Genomic DNA, 20,582 nt, shown 5'->3' with positions numbered 1-20,582 from the left:
AAGGCCTTTTATAGGTCATGAGCTATTGCAAGACCTTCATTCATTCATATAAGTTCCATTTCTAATAAATTCATTTATGTAAATTTATTCAAATTTTAAATGTAAATTAATTTTTTCCCCAGCCGCCGACGCAGTGTTAGAGAGGTGATGTGGCCCTCCTGCCAAAATGTTTGGACCTTCCTGATCTAGAGAATGATAGCATACTGCCACTACTACATTGTTCCTTGGGCCTGGCAGTGGTGTCGCTAGCGCGGTGCAGGGGGTGTGTACAGCACTGGGTGACGCGCACTTGGGGGTGACATGCTAAAATCATGGTGGTTAGGAGTAACCCCATCATATTATATACCGTTGGATGTGGAATTTCAAGTGGAATGAAATGCAAAAAACCTGAGTGAAATATCTCATTTCTATCAAAAGTTATGGCCCAAAAACTGGAGAACAAAAAATGCATAGATCCCTATGGAAAGTGAAAGTGAGCAATATCACGCATTTACTCTCAAGTAGGTGAACCTGCCTTAGTCCATTGGAAAAGGCAGGCTGAAAGGAATCCAAGAACACCAGAATGGTCCTGATCCATTGAATGCAATCCCCAAAAACACCTGAGAAGGAAGTCCCTCCCTCCAAGCAGATGAATGTATTGATTCCTATGGAAAGTGAAACTAAGCCTCATGGTTGCATTTACTTGCAAGCTACCTTGCCTTGGCTGGTGTGGAAGATCAGGTGAAGGAGAGTACAAGGCTACCAGAATGGTTCTGATCCAATGCACCTGCAGCTAAACACACGCTCCAGAAGGCAGCCTCACCCCCCCCCCCACTAAAAAGGATCAAAACTGAGGCTTCAGCTGATAAGGTGAACTTTCTGTAGACTTGCAAAGCCAGGTCGATCCTGACAGTGATCTGGTTTAAAAAGAAGTTCTTCACTGGGGCAGTGAGAGCAATACAGAGGCATTTCCATAGTTTTGCTCTGCTGCCCTGAATGGCTCTGACAGTGAGGGGAAGGGTATGTGTTGAGGAGCACTGCAAAACATAGCACTGTGCCCCCCCCCCCGTAACACCACTGCCTTGATGGTCACCCCACCTCCAACATGCCCCTCTCTGTCCCTCCTTAAGAGTTTGTAGCATGGAATAACGGTATACCATTGGTTTGCTGCATTCCACTAGGTTTCCATTATGCCCACTATATAAATGCTTTCCCTAGCCACGAAACATCCCAGTTCTCCTATCTTTGTAGACTTTGAGCATTTGCATAAAAATTCATATAAATTCATGCAAGGCTGCAGTTGGCACATCACCTAACCTGTGAGAAAACCTCCCTGGTCACTATACCAGCTGGTAATTCTCCAGCACAGTGGACTCTATGGAGGGTCTTTTTGTTTATGTTTGTTTTCTTTTCACAAGGCACAAATTTCTTACAGCAAACCTAAAGGTGTCTGTAACCCCTTTCTGGGGGGCCAGATGACCCATGTCCCAAGCATCCTGGAACAGTAAGTGTAAAGTCATGCACATTGGGGCAAAAAATCAAAACTTTAGATATAGGCTGATGGGTTCTGAGCTGTCTGTGACAGATCAGGAGAGAGATCTTGGGGTGGTGGTGGACAGGTCGATGAAAGTGTCGACTCAATGTGCGGCGGCAGTGAAGAAGGCCAATTCTATGCTTGGGATCATTAGGAAGGGTATTGAGAACAAAACGGCTAGTATTATAATGCCGTTGTACAAACCTATGGTAAGGCCACACCTGGAGTATTGTGTCCAGTTCTGGTCGCCGCATCTCAAAAAAGACATAGTGGAAATGGAAAAGGTGCAAAAGAGAGCGACTAAGATGATTACGGGGCTGGGGCACCTTCCTTATGAGGAAAGGCTATGGCATTTGGGCCTCTTCAGCCTAGAAAAGAGATGCCTGAGGGGGGACATGATTGAGACATACAAAATTATGCAGGGGATGGACAGAGTGGATAGGGAGATGCTCTTTACACTCTCACATAACACCAGAACCAGGGGACATCCACTAAAATTGAGTGTTGGGCGGGTTAGGACAGACAAAAGAAAATATTTCTTTACTCAGCGTGTGGTTGGTCTGTGGAACTCCTTGCCACAGGATGTGGTGCTGGCGTCTAGCCTAGACGCCTTTAAAAGGGGATTGGACAAGTTTCTGGAGGAAAAATCCATTATGAGGTACAAGCCATGATGCGTATGCGCAACCTCCTGATTTTAGAAATGGGTTCTGTCAGAATGCCGGATGCAAAGGAGGGCACCAGGATGAGGTCTCTTGTTATCTGGTGTGCTCCCTGGGGCATTTGGTGGGCCGCTGTGAGATACAGGAAGCTGGACTAGATGGGCCTATGGCCTGATCCAGTGGGGCTGTTCTTATGTTCTTATGTAGTTAGGTCAGCACTATCCTCCAGAATTTATCTTCTTCTCTGTCACCCACTTCCTTTTCCAACCCAGGGAGTTAGAGGAGCAGCACCAATCTGCTGCCTGAGGGCCAATTCCTATCCAATTTTTCGGTGCTGATGCAGTTGTGCCAGTAGGTTGTGTGCTGTATCCTGTGGCGGAGGGGCAGTCACTGGGACCTCCTCAAGGTATGGGAACAGGTGTTCTCTTACCAGAGGGCTGCATTGTGGCTACACCAGAGCTGGAATGTTGGATAGGATTGGACCCTAAAGCTACAATCCTATCCACACTTACCTGGAAGTAAGCCCCATTGACGATAATGGGACTTACTTCTGAGTAGATATGCATAGGATTGACCTCTGAGGCAACTGTTCAGTTGGCCTCATGGTTGGGCCAGCCCTGCTTTCCAACCCCATACTTGGACCCTTACCCTTCTCTGCTTGGGGCACATGATTGAGACGTACAAAATTGCAATATGCAAGGGATGGGTAGAATGGCTAGGGGGATGTTCATCTCTCTCTCACACAACATCAGAACCAGGGGGCATCCATTACAATTGAGTGTTGAGGGAGTTAGCACAGACAAAGGAAAATATTTCTTTAACCAGTATGTAATTAGACTATAGCAGTGGTTCTCACACATTTAGCACCAGGACCCACTTTTTAGAATGAGAATCTGTCAGGACCCACCAGAAGTGATGTCATGACCAGAACTGACATCATCAAGTAGGAACATTTTTAACAATTCTAGGCTGCAATCCTACCCACACTTACTCAGGAGTAAGTCCTGTTGACCATCGTTGTTAAAATAATATACATAGTAGCTTGTTAAAAGTGCAGGTCTGTAACATTCCCCCAAATTATAGTCACAAACCATGGTAGCATCAAGTCTAATATATTGAAAATAAAAAATTGAAATGAATGGGGGCCCACCTGAAATTGGTTCATGACCCACCTAGTGGGTCCCAACCCACAGTTTGAGAAACACTGGACTATGGAACTCTTTGGCACCGGTTGTTGTGGTGGTGGTGGCGGCGGCAAATGGCCTGGATGTCTTGGGGATTAGGCTGATTTCTGGAGGAAAAGTCCATCATGGGTCACAAGCTGTGATGGGTATGTGCAACCTCCTGGTTTTAGAAGTGGGCTGTCTCAGAGTCCCAGCTGCAGGGGAGGGCACCAGGATGCAGGCGTCTTGTGCGCTCTCAGAGGTGCCTGGTGGGCCACTGTGAGACGCAGGAGGCTGGGCCAGGTGGGCTCTTGGTCTGATCCAGCGGGGCTCTTCTGATGTCTCAGGTTTTGCTGAAGAAAGGTGAGCCAGCTGCCCGCAGCCGTTCCGACGGACGGTCGCCAGGTGGCGAAGCATCCCAGCGATTGGGAATCACATGGACTGAACGCTGCAACTCGTCCCCGAATGACCCCGCCAGGCTGTTGCTCTTGTATCCATTCCGAGCGTCTAGCGGGAGAAGCCTTGATGGCGCCTCTGGCTGTTGTTGCTGCCGCCGCGGGACTCGGTGCAAACAAAAGGTTGGTGTCCTGGGTGGTACTGGTAGTCGTAGCAGGGCTGGGCTGTTTGCAATGAGTAGTACCCCAGTTGCTCTGGGTGGGAGAGCGGCTGCTGCTGCTGCCCCAAAGGGTGGAGAGTGAGGGCTCCACCCTGCGCAAGCACGGGGCGATGATGGAGCGATTGCGTGGAGGCTCCCACTCCCACGACCGACTAACGGAGCACTGGGACTGGGAAGTGCTCGCCCCGGCTGCAGGCTGGGTCGGCTGCCCAGCTGAGCGTGCCTGCCCCGGGGCTCTCTCTGTGTGCCTGCCCCTGGATCTCTGCTGACACGCCAGGGAGGAGAAAACCCACCCTGCAAAAGACTGGAGGAAGGGAAAGTTCAGGCTGTCGCGGAGTGTGCAGTTCTTGGGAGGAGTAAGTCAGTGTGGTTGACTCACAGCCCCATCCTAGGCATGTCTGTTCAGAAGTAAGTTCCATTAGAGTCCATGGGGCTTACTCCCAGGAAAGTGTGCCTAGGATTGCTGCCTTATGGGGGTAAAAGCAGATGGCTGCGTGAATGACCAATTAGTTGGGGAGATCTACACGTTGCAAACTGGGCTGCTTGTGGACAGGAGCGGACAGGGTGCTGTCCTCTTTTTCCAGGACATGTCCTCTTTTTTAGCATGTCCTGGAAAAGAACTTTAATGTCCTCTTTTCCTGTGAGCAGGCAGCACATAACCTTCTTGTAATTAATAAATCATATGTAATATGATTTTAAATTTAATAATATAGTGTTTTAAATCCATATAGGAGTGGATTATAAATCCCCATGAAATCCATATAGGAGTGTTTTTAGCTTTTATTTTGTCATGTCCTACATTTTGGGGTGCCATGTCCTCTTTTGCAGTTATGACATGTGGTCATCCTGGGAGTGGGTTGCCCTGCTGTTTTTGCTGAGTGATTGGAGGTTGGCTGTGGAGATATTGGTCAACTAGGAGCCACTGAGGCAGGACGTTTATTATGAGTGCACCCATGTTTTTAATTTTCTGCTGTGTTCAGAGGCATTTAGAGCTGCTCATCCTACTCTCCTCTAGAAACCCATCCCAAAGATAGTCAGAGGGTGTAATTTCTAGCTTGATCTTGCTGCCACCTGGTTTCTGTTGTAGGTGACAGTAGCTGTGAACAGCTACACTTCAGAGTACTGTACTCTGTACTACAGAGTATTTCAGAGTATATTTGCAACTCGGTTGCATGATATTAGCCTATAATCAATGACATCAAGGGTTAGTAGCACTGATTTCCAAGCTGGCTTGAGCTAGGACACCCAGCCTTTAAAGAACTAACACCTTTAAAGAACTAACAAGTAGATAGCCATGGCTATTTAGGGTTAGCATGGGGGGGGGGGTCTTCTGTGATGTCGTTTGGTGTGAACAGTTAATTCCAGATAACCTTGTGTATGACAAGGAGGATACAAAATGGGAAATTGGCATTGAAGGGCATGTTGTAAATGCTGTGTACAGTTTTGCCGAAAAGGTAAAGAATATCCAAGTGCCGCAACTTCTCCTTGGGGTTTCTATACATATTGGGTTGTGTGCTCTGTTTTTAAGAAATAACTTGGTGTACAAAACAAGGAAAGAGAAAATAATCCCAGAGGAAGCTCATTTTCCATTTGAGATTTCCATATAAATTACACTATTGAACTTTAATCTCAGCTTTCCTAACTGGTTCACTTGGATGGGTTTATCTCAATTTGTATCTTGTAAGAGAGAGAGCTTTACAAAATATTGTGCTCTATATAGACCTCTTGCACATTCTGTACAGAAGGGACTTGTTTCTATGTGCCTGTTTAAAAGTTGTTTGTAAGGCTTTGTACCTATTAAAAAAACTTTTCCTATCTTTTTTGACCATGTGCTTGCAGTCTCCATTCTGATCACATTGAATCCAGCTTCTGTTTGATCTCTAAATTATTAGTTGGTGCCCATTGGTCATTCATGGGAATATAATTACAATGATACTTCCTACAATTTACTATCAGCCTGCATTTAATTTAACCCTAAATCTACATTTTTGCTGAGCTGCATTTCAGTTTCTTTAAAGACATGGAACACAGTCTACTAGGACCACTTTCTGTACCAGGCAAAGGAAATGAATGAACATAAAAAGTCTTCTTTTTTGTTTTTTTTGGCTTTTCCCTTGATAAAGATAGATCCAGGTTAGTTAATAAATGACAATAAACCCTACCCCCACCTTCCTGTTCTGTTTATAGGTCAAAAACATTTACCTACTCACAGCCTCTGAACATATAAGAGGACTCTGGATTATAACACTTTGAATTTTTTTTGTCACTCCACCCCCCCTTCCCCATGAAATGAGTTAGAGTTCTGAAAGTCCTGTCTTATTCACATTTGCGCTGAGGAATTGAGTAAAATATTATTGAGGTGGGGAAGAGTTGACCTCGGCAGTCATATTTTTGTTATTCTTTGATGAAGTACCAAATTCATCATCATTATTATTTAATAATAATCCAGTTATCTATTGAGTCACCATGGAAGTGGCTAAGAATGATATGCTCCAAATGTGACAATGAAGTAACATTATAAAACATGATCTTGTACTGGTATTTCAAAGATGTTGCAAAGGCCCTGTACTTGGATATGTTTGGGATCATGGTTGCCACACTTTCCTTGACCTCCTTCCTCCACTTCCTGAAATTGCATTAAAAACTTACAGATAATTGCAATAAAGGCTGCTTGTGAGCTTCTGCATGTGATATCTGAGTAGTGCTTAATCTGCCCTCCTCCATGCACACATATACCCATTAGCAATCCAATTTTATGTAGTTGAATGGGCTTTGGTGTACTCATAGGACCAGCCTGTGGAAGAAGAATGAAGTTACTCCCATTCGATTATAGAAGGGTATTTGTGTTGGTCTCTTCCAGCAAGAAACAATTAACAGTCTTGTGGCACCTTAAGAACCAACAAACATACTGTAGTATAAACTTTCAAGGACTGCAGTCCACTTCATCAGATGCTTGAAGTGAAAACCACAGTCAGTTGTAAGAGCAAGGCATGTGGTCTTGTAACAAACTTAAAAAGTATATAAGATAAGCACAATGACATTCATAATTCGTGATAACTTCCCAGCAGCTAATTAACTCTGCAATGTGATAAGACCCCATTGTCTTGATTGAGACCTGTGGAGATGGTGCTGAGTCTTGTTATAAACCTCAGTTCAGCTGATAATTTATCTAATCTCTTTGAAGTTTTTCTGCTAATTGTTGTCTTATGATTTGCTGCAGAGTATTTAAACATGTTGCATTTATGCTTAGAATTGAATCTGCTGGGTTTAATTTCATTTTTTACACACACACCTGTTTACTTGGAAAAGCGTTCACTCACCTGAGCATTGCATGCAATTTTGCCCAGCTTTTTTTGTGCATGAACAGAAACTGCAGAGGGGAATCTGGATTGGGACAGCTGTGTGAAGGAGGGGGCTTTAACTCTTTGTTCCTGCTGCAGTCCCAGTTAAAGGCCCTGTTGCTGCAGGAGGGAAGCTCTGGCATGTTTAAAGTAACAGAAGGGTGTCTTTTCACAAAGGATGTTAAGATTAACTTTTAGTCTCAGGAGCATCAGTTCTGATAGTCATTCTCGGTAGAAAAAAAACAGTAATGAGAGAGCCATTTTTAAATAAAATGTATAGTTATCAATGTGGTTCTTGTTTTGTTTTATTGAAATGTGAGTCTGTGAACACAGTACAAATTGAGTTGTTAACCCTGTGAACCCAGCCAATTGGCAGAGAGCACCCACCACTTCTGTCTGCCCACTGACCTCCACTGCTGCTCCTCCCACTGCCTGGATTGGAAAAGGAAGAAGGGGATGAAGTATGGAGGAGAGTGGTGGGCTAGAGCAGGGGTGCCCAAACCCCGGCCCTGGGGCCACTTGCAGCCCTCGAGGCCTTTCAATGCAGCCCTTAGGGAGCCCCCGGTCTCCAATGAGCCTCTGGCCCTCTGGAAATTTGTTGGAGCCCACACTGGCCCGATGCAACTGCTGTCAGCGTGAGGGCGACTGTTTGACCTCTAGCGTGAACTGTGGGATGAGGGCTCCCTCCACTGCTTGTCGTTTCATGTCTGTGATGCAGTAGCAGCAGCAAAGGAAAGGCTGGCCTTGCTTTGTGCAAGGCCTTTTATGGGCCTTGAGCTATTGCAAGACCTTCATTCATTCATTCAAGTTCATCTTTAATATATTCATTTATGAAAACTTATGTAAATTTATTCAAATTTTAAATGTAAATTAATTCTTTTTTTTTCCCTGGGCCCCGACACAGTGTCAGAGAGACGATGTGGCCCTCCTGCCAAAAACTTTGGACACCCCTGGGCTAGAGCATCTAGGACACTTTAGTCTCTCCTCTCTTCTCTTCCACACTTCCTATTCTGCTCTGTTCCTTGTTTCATTCTCCAGTTCACAGAGTGGGAGGAGCAAAGGCTGGCACATCATGAGGATCCGTATACAGGGGATCCGTATTTGTGCATTGCCTCAGCTGCCTTGGGCCAGCCCTACATGTGGGGGGTCATTTGTGAACCCCAGCTTAACTATATCTGTGAATTTTAACGTTTTTGAAATCTGGATAATGGACCTGACTTTTCTAAGTAGATGTGAATAATGCAGCTGATATTTTGCATAGCAATGTGTGTGGCTCTTATTAGAAAAGTACCCAACTTCAGTTTATTTTCAGAGCTGTTTTCTAAAATTCACTATATTTGCCTGTCTTGCTTGACTTGTAGCACAGTCTTTGTGCAGCACAAGGTAGAAGATTGCAAATGTCCTCTTATGAAACACACTGACATAACACATAGTATGCTGAGGGAAATGTTTTGCAAACCTGTGTAGATTACATCTAAACAATTACCGTAGTTTAGTTTTTTTCTTATGGGTGCAGAAAAAAATTCTTCAGATTAAATCATCGTTAAGATTTTATTAGATTCTCCAATACCGGAAAGCAATTAAGTTTTTGATAATTGAGATTATTTTACTTGTCTTGTTAACTAATGCTGCAAACCTACACGTGCTTAACTGAAAGTAACCCACATGAAGCATGATAGGACTTCTTTCAAATAAATGTGCATATGATTGCATGTGAAAGACAATGATATCTCTTGTGTAGAATGAGAGGGAGAAATAATGCTGGAATTGATTTTAAGGAAAACTTTTCCAGGGGCTGAGTTTACCATGGGTTTTTTTTCAATTTATTATATATTTGGCAGACATAATTGCAACATTCTGTTGTTTTTTAAGTTGTGGCATTCTGGGAAGTGAAACGCAGAAGTGTCAGAACTTGAGGGGGGAAAAAGCCCTGGGGAAAAGAAAAGCCCTGAAAAAGAACATCAGTGCTTGAAGTGCAAGAATAAATTATGCTCTCGAAAGGCAAATTGTATGCAGGTTGGCTCTTCAATGTTGGCTGCCACGCACGGGCGCACCTTGCTTCCCCATGCAACTTTAAAGAGATGCCTTTGAATTCCTGCAGTGTTGCAGAGGATGTTGGAACACAAATCTCATATTGCATGTGCATTCATGCCATCAAAATAGCATTCTAAGCTTCTATCGCAAGAGTTCTTGGGACAAGTTGTACAAGTTTCCATGACATCCTTAAAAATATTACTGCTCCAAATGGTTGCTTGGCTTGTCTGCACATTCAGGCAAGACCTTGTCCCATGCTGAATGTAGCCCAACTACTTTACTTGCAAGGCCCACTTGTGCTGTGAAGTGCTCATGAACCATAGATGAGACTCACTGCCAGAGGAAAATAGGGTGGTGTAGAGTTAGCATTGGGTTGGTGAGGTGGGCTTAAGATATGAGCTTGATGCGCAAAGTTCAGAATGGCGCCTGGAGTGGTTTTTGATGACTTCCAGTTTTCGGCAAGGCTCCAGTGGTGTTTGGTGCAAAGGTGGGCTTTCAAAACCATGTCTTTTGTTATCTGCGGTTTTCGATATCCGTGTGGGGTCTGGGAATAGAACCCTCTCTGATAAAGAGGCTCCACCTGTAAACAAATCGCAGAACTCTGTCTTGAAGGCCGCAGCTGAAATGTACTGTTATCCGTTTGATGTTACACAGGATATTAGGCTTCCTAATGCATTTATTTACAGCCCAATCCTATGGGCACACTGCAGTGCTGGAACTTGTGTTCCAGTGGTGCAGCATGCTTTGTGGCCGTTGTAAAAGATGACATGCCATATACCGTAGCTGGGCTATGCCAGAAGCCTACCAAGGAGTTCTGGAGCTGGTGAATTTGTAGAGTAGAGGAGGAATGTGGCAGAGACCAGGGCAGGGTGGGGGGCAGATCAAGGCTGGGAAAGGGGTGGTATTGGCTGTAGCGGTGCTGCCCATATCCTATCCCCTTTCTTAGCCTTGATCTGCCTTCCTGGGTGCACTTGGACTTGTGCCAAAATTGCTGGTGCAGGTCCAAGTAGATCCAATCAGGCAGTGGAGGGTTATTCCATGGACAAGGGAACAAATGTTTCCTTACCTAAAGGAGTTCTCTAGGGCTGCCCCCACCCGCAGGATGCAGTGTGCACTCTGGTGGTACATCTGCATTGATTGGGTGGTTTACATAGGATTGGGCTGTAAAATTTATTTATATTGAGTAGGGTACAAACTTTTTAGCACTGGGACCCACCGAAAATGATGTCATTAACCTGAAAGGGATGTCGTAGCTAAAAGTGGCATAATCAGTTCAGGCTTCAAACCTAATCTGCTATCAGCCAGATGTCCTATTACAGGGCCTGCTCCTGCTGTTATTTCGCATTCCAGCTTGGAATGTCAAAGCAGAATGCAGACTTTGATCCTTCTCCAACCACACAGTCCTCCCCCTTCTTTCCATATTCCCACCTACTCAGGGCAAAGAAAGAACCATCCCTGCCCAGCAGCAATGCACCCTGAATTTTCAGATCTGTATCTTCTGTATTTTCAGCTCTGTATCTTCAATGGCAGCTGAGCTAGGTGCTATGTGACCCACCTGCAATTGGTTCACAACCCACAGTCTGAGAAACGCTGGAGTAGAGGTTCCTCTCTTACTCGTTTGGATGAACAATTGCATAATTTGGTCTGTTTGTAATTTGTAAATACATTCAGGGAAGAATGTTGGGTATGTGGTCTTGAGATGGAAAGAGTAAATGATACAAAGAAGTCCAATCCCAAATAATCAGTGAAGAGAAAATAATATCTGTGTCACAGTGAGAGACATATATTGCCACTGATTTTTTTAAGCAAAATTGTTGTAGATAGGGCCTTATCTATGTATAAATTCCCTCCAGAATTTCAGTTTCTTTCTTTTCTTAGCTGACTTCAGCACAAATATGGGATCATCCTGTGCCAGCTGAAAGCAGTTTGAAAAGTGCTGATAGATGTATGATATAACTTGATCTCTGGCTGCTCTTTGGGTAAAAAAAAAAAAACCAATTGTGGCAAATGTGATTGTTATAAAGAAAAAAGTGAGTACAGTACTGAAAACAGTTTTAAAGTCTTCTGTCTGTAGTTACACAAGTGGCTGTCATTGTAAATCTTCCTGCCTCTGTGGATTAAAAGGTTGCTACTGTGCCAACATATTTGGTTTTCAAAAGGGACATATAAACTACTGTGGATTAAATCTAAGTATCTAAACTATGTCCATTTTCACGAGGGGAAGGAAAGGGATTTGAAGAATCACTGCAGAAACGCAAGCATAAGTCGACCTCACAGATAAGCCGAGGGCAGGTTTTGAGCCATAAATCATGGAATTTTCTATGACCCTCGGATAAGTCGGGGGTTAAACGTAGGGGGGTGTCTGACTCAGTGGCATGCGAAGGTCATTTGGCACCCAGGGCCCATACATTTTTGGCACGTCCCATACAATGAAATAAAAATTAAATAATATATAATATAAATCAAATATATTATTAAGAAACATTAAAACACTATCAGTCTCTTGCTATGAAATTCAGCATGCTCTGACCTCACAATTTAGTCCAATTATCTCCACTTTTGACTATTGAAAGAGGGTGAGGTGAAGGAAGACCACTGGAAATAAGGCAAGAATTAGCAGCCATCAAAGCACCTATTCCACCTAAAGGATTTATTTGCTCTCCTGACCCTTTCAAAATTTAATGTATTACTAGTAAGGATCAAGACAATACTCAGTGATAATTTCTCAAGCATAAGATTATTCCCCCCTCCCCCTCCCCCTCGGGGAGAGGGGCTAGCAAGCCTCAGCTTTGCAACAGAGAGTTTAAAGTTTGGATTCTATAAGGAGGGAGGGGACAGAAACAAGAAGGAAAGAGGAGATGGACTTAACCCTTTCAGTGGCTTGAGAAACAAAGGTGCAGCCTTCTGCAGGCTGCCTCTCTCTTCTATTTTTTAAAAAAAGATCACACTCCCCCCTTCCCCCACCCTGTCCAGCTTCATCTGTGGGGCAGTGGGAAGGGGGATAACAAGTTGGGCTTTCCAAAAGAGTGCTTGAAGTTTATATACAGTAGGAAGGGGGGAACAAGAAGGAAAGATGGACTCAGCTGTTTCAAATGACTGCTTCTCCTTCCCACACAGGCACACACAGTTCATTGCCTCCTGCGCATCCTGCTCTGTCTTGGGTGCCTCTGTCTTGGGTGCCGCTCCAGCGATGCCTTTGTGGGCACTGGTGCTGAGCGAGGGGGGGCTGCTGATGGCTGCGGTGGCAGATGCTCCTGCCCTGCCCTGCCCTGCGCAGGCTAGACCAGTGCATCAAGCTCCTGCAGCTGGAGCTCGCCCCACAGGCAGCGCCTGGACAACGCTTCCTCTCCGAAGATCACTTTCTTTCTAGTCCCAGCTCCCTCCCTCCCTCCCTCCCACAATAGTGATTGGCTGGCTGGCTCACTCAGGGCCCCCCCCTCGCTGCTTGCCTGCCCCGGAGATAAGGAGGGGCAATGATTCAGGCTGCCTTTCTGGGAAGAAATTTTTTGCCTTATAGGTGAGTATCTATGGTAATGTCTACAAGTGTGCACACCAAGGGCCCAATCCTATTCAATTTTCCAGCATTGGTGCAGCTGCAATGCAGCCCCAAGATAAGGGAACAAATGTTCCCATACCTTAAGGAGGCCTCTGTGACTGCTGCCCCACCACAAGATGCAGTGCATGCCCCACTGGCATAGTTGCACTGGTACTGGAAAATTGGATAGGATTGGGTCCTAAATTGCTGGCTAGATGCTACTGATGTTAATGGGGTTCAAAGCTAGCTGAACACCCATTCCCAACAAGTGCTAATTAATGACTTCCTCATCAACCTGGATAGAGGTGTTGAGTGAAGTGCCACCGTCTTGTACCTGTGCTGTTCAATATTCTTATACATTTCCTGGATGAGGGGGTAAATGGGATGCTTATCAAATTTACAGATGATACAAAGCTGTGGCGGGTGGGTGGAATTGCTGACACTCTGGAACAGGGGTGCCCAAACCCTGACCCTGGGGCCACTTGCGGCCCTCGAGGACTTCCAATGTGGCCCTTAGGGAGTCCCCAGTCTCCAATGAGCCTCTGGCCCTCTGGAGACTTGCTGGAGCCCTCACCAGCCCAACGCAACTGCTCTCAGCGTGAGGGTGACTGTTTGACCTCTAGCGTGAACTGTGGGATGAAGGCTCCCTCCACTGTTTGCTGTTTCACATCTTTGATGCAGTAGCAGCAGCAAAGGAAAGGCCAGCCTTTCTTTGTGCAAGGCCTTTTAGAGACTTTGAGCTATTGCAAGACCTTCATTCAATTATATAAGTTCATCTTTAATATATTCATTTACGTAAACTTATGTAAATTTATTCAAATTTTAAATGTAAATTAATTCTTTTTTCCCTGGCCCGCGACACAGTGTCAGAGAGATGATGTGGCCCTCTTGCCAAAAACTTTGGACACCCCTGCTCTGGAATATAGAAGCAGGATTCCAAACAATCTTGGCAGTCTCAGTCTTTGGACCCTTGTCAAGATGAAATTCAACACAGACAAATGTAAAGTTCTGTTCTTTATAAGAAAGTACATAAGAAATCAGAGAAATTGTATTGTATAAAAAATCAGAGGCACAAGTACAGGATGGGGGAAACCTCGTAATCTAACGACCCAACTACTTCCCTGGTAGGTTTCCTGTATCTGAAGTGTTTAAAGAAGTTGTTTTTGTTTGCCTGTTTTATCCAACTGCTCTTCATAGTCTTTTTCGCATTCCTTTTTGTCAGTTTGCACTTTGTTTGGCAGAGTATGTGTTTCGTTTTGTTCTCATTTAAACAGAATTTCCATTTTCGGGGGAAAAAAGCCTTCTTGCCTTTTATAGCTTCCTTGAGTCAACTTGTGCTCTATGCTAGCCACCTCCTATTTAGTGGAGTACATTCTAACTGAGCTGCTGTCCTCCTTCTTCTTGTAGCTTTTTTACACTCCTTATGCTCATGGCTGCCTTAATGTCATGGCTGAATGACATTAGTTATACAAGAATAAGAAATGCTTTGAGACACTGTCCTGGGATTTAGTGTTGGTTCTTCTATGCGCTTAGGCTAGAGGCCTAAGGGCCCAGTCCTGTCCAACTTTGCAGCACTAGTGCAGCTGCAATGCAGCCCTGAGATAACAGAACAAATATTTCCTTACCTTGAGGAGGCCTCTGTGACTGCCTCCCCACCACAGGATGCAGCACATGCCCCATTGGCACAGCTGCACTGGCACTGGAAAATTGGATAGGATTGGACCCTAAGCCATTAATTCACACATATTCTATGGCTTGTAAATCCTATTGGCAGAACAGACTCTCACTTTCCCTGGGTTCTGTATCTTCCTAATTATTTTGGTACTTGCAACACTCTGTTGCTGTCTCCTGTCTGTGCCGGGAAAATGCCAGCGTCATCTGAGGACCTCTTGTAGCTGTTCACTTGTCATGTAGGTTAGTATGCTTTCTCTGTTTTAAACTGAAAATTCTAACCGTTCATCCAGAAACACAGTGCACTCATTCTTTTTTCCGTTCTAGACATGGTTCTGGGCAAGCAAAATGTTACTTGCTCTGTAATAACATGGATTCTTATTGGCCCCAGCAAATCTACAAGATCTGGCTACCGCGTGTAAACGTGTGGAAATAGGATAAGCATTCTCATGTATGAGCCACATTGAATCTGCATTTTTTTGCTTCATGGTAAGGGGCTTGCAGCCCAAGCTAGGTCCTCTTGGACATCCAGGATCCCATCTTGGATCCTGCTCATCTCTTTCCTGTGCTACCACCGAGAGGAATTTATGTGGAAGGTGGCTTTTATTGTCTTTTACCAGCTCTTTCCACAATTATCTGAATAAATGTGGAATAATACCTGAATAATAATTCAGGTAAGTAGGTTCTACATGTGAATTTAAGGACAGAAATATTCAATAATTCATATAATAGGAATGAAGAAAGTATTTACATGGATATACAGAGAGAAGCATTTTTCTGTAATTCAGTGACTAGACCTACAAAGCTGTAAGTTTTGTGAGTTGTTTTTTTTAAAAAGGAGATACAGTTACTCCTTTCCTAAGGGTTGTTGGTATGTTTTCATGCAGATGAATAGGATTCTTCATACAGTCATTTACTGCCAAACACTGATGTATTTGAAGACAAAGACTTTCTTCAGAGGAAAGTTTAGGCTGGCATGAGTATGAATCCCAGATTTATTCTACATTTGGATGAAAACAGTGGTACGCTTGTACTCCTAGAGTGCTGGAAAGCTGCTCGTCCCTGATTCTAACTCTGCTGAGCAACTCTTTCTAATCTTGCTTGCAAATTTGCTGTTCCTCTCACAGATACTGAAAACCAAACTTGGAAAGATAAACTGTATTTCTGCTCTCTCCTGTTTGCACCTATAAAAGAAATGATTGGTTGGTCTGTTGAGGACGTTCAAGTGGTCAGTTTAAAGATGACTTTTGTATGTACGCAACTACAGCTGCATGTATTTACACGGTGCTAGTCTTTACAAAGAAAATTATAGATAACCATGTTGGTCCATTAGTAAAATCCAAGAGCCACAGTCTGAGCATACCTTTACTAGGAACAACCCACATGATACAAAGTTTTGAGCAGCCTGGTTTGAATTCTTTAGAAACAGAAGTGCTCCAAAACTGGGAAAACAGCCACTGTTCTTTCCTTGTCTCAGAAGTTCCAGGGTGCATTTTTAAATTTGATTCTGGCACCTTATGAAGCTAATCTAAATCTGCATAGTTCCACATGCACTCCCCTTTAGGCTATTTAAACCTGGAATTTGGAGGTTTAGTGTATCGACTCCACAGCCCTGCTAGTTATAATAGTTGGCAAGCCATTGCTGACTGGGTGATAACCCGAGAGAACAGGGCTATGGAGTCGATACACAAAACCTCTGGCTCCACCCAAAGTTGCTTCTAACTCTAACTCCACAACCCCAAGCAGAGCTGAGGAGTCAGTGGTTCAGTCTTGGGTAGGGTTGGAGGTTTTTTGTGCAGACTCCACAGCCCTGCAGACTTTGGGGCTTTCAGTACATATTGGTTCACCCACTTTCCTTATTTTTTTATTTTAACATCTAGCTTGATGAAGCATTCTGCATCCTTAATACTCAAGACTTAATGTCATTAACTTGCTCAAAAACAGAAAATGTTAGGTAGCCAAGTGGGAAGGGAGCAAGTTGTACAGCCAGCTGTGTAGGTCAGGGATAGGCAACGAGCAGCCGTAGAGGCTTGGTCTGGCCTCTTTTCTAGCTCCTGAGTCCAAGGATCCCACCCCCTTCTTAAATACCTTGGCCACTTTCTCCTGCATCAGCTGAGGCCCAGACAGAAGACTGTTTAATTCCCTTTTTCCCCCAGTGTGAATAGCAACAATGGCTTGCATTACTGCAGTCCGCTCACTCTACTTGACTAGCATACCTCCTATCACCAAGATGTGAATGAAAGTAGGTGAGCTGTCACTCCCTTGTGCAAGCCAAGTCTGAAGCCCCTTTATTACAAATTCTCACTACATGCATTAAGGGCAAAGTTGAGGATCATTCCTGCTGGTTCAGCCCCCAACCTCCACACATTCAGCAGAAGATGTGAAAGGGACTCTATGTGCTTATAGTCATGCACCTAGATTCTCCATGCATGTCTGAAAACTCTGATTATGCAAGATTCCGATTAACATGGGAGAGTTTACTTATGTAATGGTGTGTGAATTAACACTTGATATCCATCTGCAACTTTCTGATTTCTAAAGAGCCTATAAAGTAAGCCATTAAGCTTTCAGAGCCCTGTTGCACCATGCCAATTTATCTTTAAAACTTGCATAACTCTAGTCATACCTACCCTATAAAAATACTGCACAAGGATCTCATTGTATTATGAAGCATACACAGTTGAGCAATATAAAGGAATTCATTTTGTTGCTGAGTATTGAAAACCCACTAGAGTCCAAGTGGGTTTACCCACTTTACCCCTGGGGGCTGGGGGATGAGAATGGGCCCTCAGTTTGGCTGTACTTGTCGTAAAAGGCGACTAAACAGCCACCAGGTAGATGAAACTCGTTAACCTGGGAAGGCAGCTCATCTGAGAGAAGGAAAACTTTGATCCCAAACCTCCACTGCCTTGTGGCTACATCCAGTTATGGAAAAGGCTTCAGGAGTCAACCTCGAGGCAAAATCCAGAGCCGGAGTCCCTGAGGCAGTTCATGGCTGAACACAGTCACGTTCTGGCAACTCCTGCGACACCGCTGGAACCAACCGTATTGGCTTCTGCCTTTCCATTGGACCATTTCAGTGACGTGGAGAGGGGGGATTTGCTGCATGGGTAACAGCCTATTCTCCATACCTACTTTACCCAGGTTTCGCACACTGGAGAGTACACTCTGTTCCAGAACCACTATTCAGAGCGCGATACCATAGTCTTCAGAGACTGAAGGATGCCAGTGATGAGAGTCCAAGATGCCTACTTGCTTCTGTATTTTTCAGTTCAAGCCTGGGCGGATCAAGACTTGCCAGTTTTTCTCTGAATCTTCTTTGCTACAGTAGCTGTAAGCTTCTGTCTTTTTATCAGAGAAGATTATAAGGGAGATAATTATGTGCCAGATTGTAGGCCCTCAATTTATTCTCTTTGTAGGTTTGAATGATTTTATTTTTTAAAAATGAAAGGGTGGGTAGGTGTGTTCCTGGTAAGTTAGGAACTCTGCTCAGGGCTATTCATTCATGCAGCCAACTGAGGCAGTCACCTCAGATAGCAGATTGGTAGGAACAATGAAAGGGATGCTGAGATATCACAGGGGGGGGGGCCTCCTGTGATGGGGGGCTTCTGAAAGAGGCGAAAAACAGGCAAGGGAAATTGGGGATTTTACAACATTTAACATGATTTTGCCTTGTTCAATAAGCACAGGTAAAGAATAATGTGCAAAATGTATATTGATGTTACACACAGTCATACACACAATAACAAACATATATGCGCATGCTCACAATATTGGTCACAGTCTCCAGGTCTCCAGACAGATTCTGCACATCCAGTAGTGGTTAGCTGATCTTTTCCCACCAAACAGCAACTCAACATGTTCGTCAAATAACTTTTGAGATGTTGGAGAGAGTCCAAGTTTGTGGTGGATTAAAATGGGGTTGATCATGCTAGTGAAAGGAAAAATGAACATTGACTATGACTACAGAAGCTTGATGTATCCAGGCTGTATCACAAGTTGGACTGCAGAAATCGTAGAAAGCCTGAATTACCCAGGTGAAGCAACTGTGTCTCTACTACCACCTCCTCCACAATTCACTAACTCCATTTTAAATCTGGCACTGTCTTCTCATTGATGCATAGTAATTATATTGTAAACTAAAATTACTGTCCCCAGGCAATCTGTACTTTGCTGTAGCAAAAGCTCAGACTGGGGCGTGATGACTTTTAAAAAGAAGTTTGTGCATGTGCCAGGTAGTCAGAAGTGTTTGCATCATGGAAGTAATTGATGAAATCTAATTCCCATTTTTAAGGAACAGAATTCTCTGCCTGCTGTCTGTCACGGCGTATTTCTGAATTTCATAAAATATCTTGCATTTGTGCTTTGTGTTAATGAAAACACTCATTTTGTCAATTGAGTTCATAACATTGGTTCCTTTACAGTACCAAAGCTTGTCTGTAAATTATAAGCAAAGATTTGTCATGTCTGTTGCTATCTCCAGCTGTCTAAAAATATATTCAACTTTAGGGAATAGGGTTGTATGTGAAAGTGAGAGGAGAGGCAAGAAACATGAAGTAATCTGCTCAAGTATCATTGCTTTACTTGATGACCCTTGTTCAGATGTTAAGGCCAAACCATGGTTTACTGCTACATATACAAGCCTAAGGAGCTCTGTAATTTAAAAGCTGTATTATAGTTAACGCCTCTATTTTATATTTTATGTTTACTTGAGGTAGCAAAGAAGGAAACATTAGTACCTCCCTAGTATGTGACTTTGTACATTGTGTAGACTAGAAGGCCTGTCAGACATGGCAGCAGGGGTGAAGACAGATATAGGGCACAATCCTAATCAACTTTCCAGCACTGACTTAGCTATGCCAATGTGGCATGCACTGCATCCTGCAGTGGGGAGGCAGTCAAGGAGGCCTCCTTAAGGTAAGGGCATATTTATTACCTTACCTTGAGGCTGCATTTCGGATAGGTCATGCTGGAAAGTTGGTTAGGATTGTGCCCATAATGTTTTTAGAGCAGAGCCGATGGTGTGGAAGCATCCTTGCTGTGTTCAGCTTGAGCCTGTCTTTCTGCTGTATCTTTCTGCTTTTCCACAAGTTGAGCTTTTGTGTATAAACTATCTTGGCTCAAACTTGTTGTCTTTCTTTAGGACTATAATACCTGGTATAGCATCGCAATAATGCAACTTCTACACAGTACTTGGCATACAGCTTTCTAAACAAAACACGTGTAGATTGTCAGTTGTCCGTGTGGGGTTAGCTGATGTGATCATTTTCCCATTCTGAAGTGGCAAACTGATAGTTACACTGTAGTGCAGAAAGTAGTTGTGTCATAGATTGGAGCTACATGCATGGTCCAGTTTCTTAAAATACTGGACCAAAGTCTTTTTCAGGGCTGATCATAATTTGCTGCTAAAGGGGCTGTTGGCCAACCCAATGCTAACTCCTTGCCTAGCCCTATTCTATAAAAAAATAGATGAAACTCAACAGATGAAACTTGAGGTTGATCTACAAGGGGCTCCCTCTCCTGAGGTTACTATCAGGCTTTTGACAGCCAGGCTACATGACATAGAGAGACAAGAGACTTTAGGTACAGCACAAAAAAAATGTTGCCCTTTGAATTTCCAACTCAAAATTACATTTGTTCAACAACCAAAATATCTGTCCCTCCTAATATGCCCCCCAGAGAGGTGGGCTTTCGCCCTGGCACGTTGCAATGTGTTCCCCCTCTAATGGCCTCCTAGGCAGATTCAGAAATGCCTCCGGGGAGAACGTTTGTGTAACTGCAACTTAGGCGAAGTAGAATCATCTATACACATTATGCTGCGCTGTCCCAGATATCAAATGCTAAGACATCAATTTCTCTCTCCCTTGCTCAGTGCTAAAACAGGGCATTCTGAGAATTCAATTCCTTCTGGGGGGTGACGACGAACATATAACCCTTTTAGTTGCACAGTTTTTAAACCTGAGTAACCTGAATTGAGCCAAGCTATCGGTCCCAAGTAACCATTGAATAGATCAAATTCTGGCAAAGTCTGTAAAGTAATTGGTTGTTTT

At 43.9% G+C, this 20,582-nt stretch overlaps 1 protein-coding gene across 2 annotated transcripts in view; it reads left to right on the top strand.

Moving 5' to 3' along the window:
• The first annotated feature begins 3,842 nt into the window (after positions 1 to 3,842).
• SGK3 (serum/glucocorticoid regulated kinase family member 3) overlaps positions 3,843 to 20,582 on the top strand; it is a 61,218-nt gene continuing 44,478 nt past the window's right edge. Inside the window, exon 1 of one of the 2 annotated variants that reach the window (XM_066626590.1) lies at positions 3,843 to 3,913. The gene's annotated coding sequence lies outside the window, so the exon portion shown is untranslated. Of the gene's footprint in view, positions 3,914 to 4,319; positions 4,360 to 20,582 lie in introns of those variants that run through there. The other variant, XM_066626591.1, reaches the window with a different exon arrangement.

The sequence above is a fragment of the Tiliqua scincoides genome, chromosome 4 (genome assembly GCF_035046505.1).
Source record: "Tiliqua scincoides isolate rTilSci1 chromosome 4, rTilSci1.hap2, whole genome shotgun sequence".
NCBI classification, from domain to species: Eukaryota; Metazoa; Chordata; class Lepidosauria; order Squamata; family Scincidae; genus Tiliqua; species Tiliqua scincoides.
This window is presented reverse-complemented; position numbering and strand designations above follow the sequence as displayed.